Source organism: Esox lucius, chromosome 2, assembly GCF_011004845.1.
Source record: "Esox lucius isolate fEsoLuc1 chromosome 2, fEsoLuc1.pri, whole genome shotgun sequence".
Lineage (NCBI taxonomy): Eukaryota > Metazoa > Chordata > Actinopteri > Esociformes > Esocidae > Esox > Esox lucius.
The window spans coordinates 28134787-28136566 of record NC_047570.1 but is presented as its reverse complement, the minus strand read 5'-3'; positions in this window follow the sequence as shown (position 1 = coordinate 28136566).

Genomic DNA, 1780 nt, shown 5'->3' with positions numbered 1-1780 from the left:
ATGGACTGGTACATGGGTTGCGCAAACATTTGGAGACAGAAGACCAGATGTGGGATAGGCACTGTACATTTCTATCAAAAGGTTTATATATATAAAAAAAATACAACCACATAGCTTTTTGAAAATAATTTGACTTTATTCAGAAAATAATTTATTTCTTTAATATATTAGGTTTTTAGGTTTATTTAGCTAACATAGCTTTATTTAACTAACACATAGAATGATTTACATGAACCACATAACTGGGAACGAGGGAACTAGTGGAGTAGTTCCTTTGAAAACATCTTCAGCATGTCCTGTTTTAGACCTTGACTCTGTTAAATATTTCATGCCTGCAGCTAAAGACAAAGCTAAACACAGTTGACATTAGTATGACACTGGATGCAAGGGATTGATATTAAGATGTCATTCCTGTTCCATGTTCCCTACCATATAATACATTTAATGTAATGGTCCTTTGTTAAGAAATCCAACAATCAATATAAGTACCTGCTGGCAAGCAGATACGCAACATATGTCCTTGTAGAAGACAGACAGTACATTATGCAGGGACAGTTATGAGATGAAAGTTGTTTTTCTGTATTACCACTAGAGGTCACAATACTCCTGGTTGCATTTCCCAAATGGCACAGTTCTCTGTGGGTATAGGTCAACGGTAAGGGACTACATTCCGAATGGAGTGTGATATGCGATGTTGTGAGCATAGGCTTTATCTCATGAGGTCACTGACTCAGAGACTGGTCTGGGCAGATGTTTTATTAGTGTTTCATCATCTCATCATCACTGGATATTTATATCCAACACCACCTGGGTGCTATGGCAATGTGTGGGTGCTGCTATGGCAATGTGTGTGTGAGTCTGATCCACTTCAAACAATACACGTGAGGACCTCACAAAAGTAGTAAAACCTGGCAAATTAGACACCAACATTATTAGGTGAGCAAATCCTACTAGGAATAATTTGATTTCTGGCTTTAAAGTTTAAGTTTAGGGGAAAACATATACAACAAATGGTGATGGTAACGCTTCAACACTCCTGTCATAAAGACTATAGTGTCTTCACTGGTTGAACACATTAGGAAAAAACCTAAGCTCCTGTTGTTGATGTCCCTGCTTTATAGTGTGGCTGTGTGTGCGTGTGTGTGTGTGTGTGTGTGTATACTATGGGTGGGTGGTCTGTCTGTTCTTTGTTACACTGTCTGTGTGTTTATTACAGAGAAAAGACACACTGAAACACTCAGCCAGCAGATTAAGGGTTTTCACATTAAGGGGTTTAAGCATTAAAGAGCTGACCAAGACCTACTTTCTGAGTATGACTTTAAGTGGTGGTTAACACAGGTTTATGGTAGGGCTATGGAATATGAAGGAGTGGAGGGTGCAAGGTTAGAATGAGGAAAAGGAGACGATGAATAGAGGATAAGAGAGGATGAGAAGAGGATGAGGAGAGGGTAAGGACAGGGCAGAATGAGGGTGAAGAGTGGATGATAAGAAGAGGATGAGCATAGAATAATATGGAATGAGGATAAGATAAGAATAAGGAAGAGAATAACTAAAGGATGAGACCGATAGGAGAGAATGGGGATGAGGACAGGATGATGATTAGGAGAGGATGAGAAGAGGAAAGAAGAGGATATGGATGAGGAGAGAATGAGGAGAGGATGAGTATGGTGAGAGGATGATGATGAGTAGAGGATGAGGCTTTGGAGAGGATGTGAACAAGGGTGTACAACAGATATTTTTACACCATAATGTCCAGAAGACCAAAGGATCAAAGCTCAGG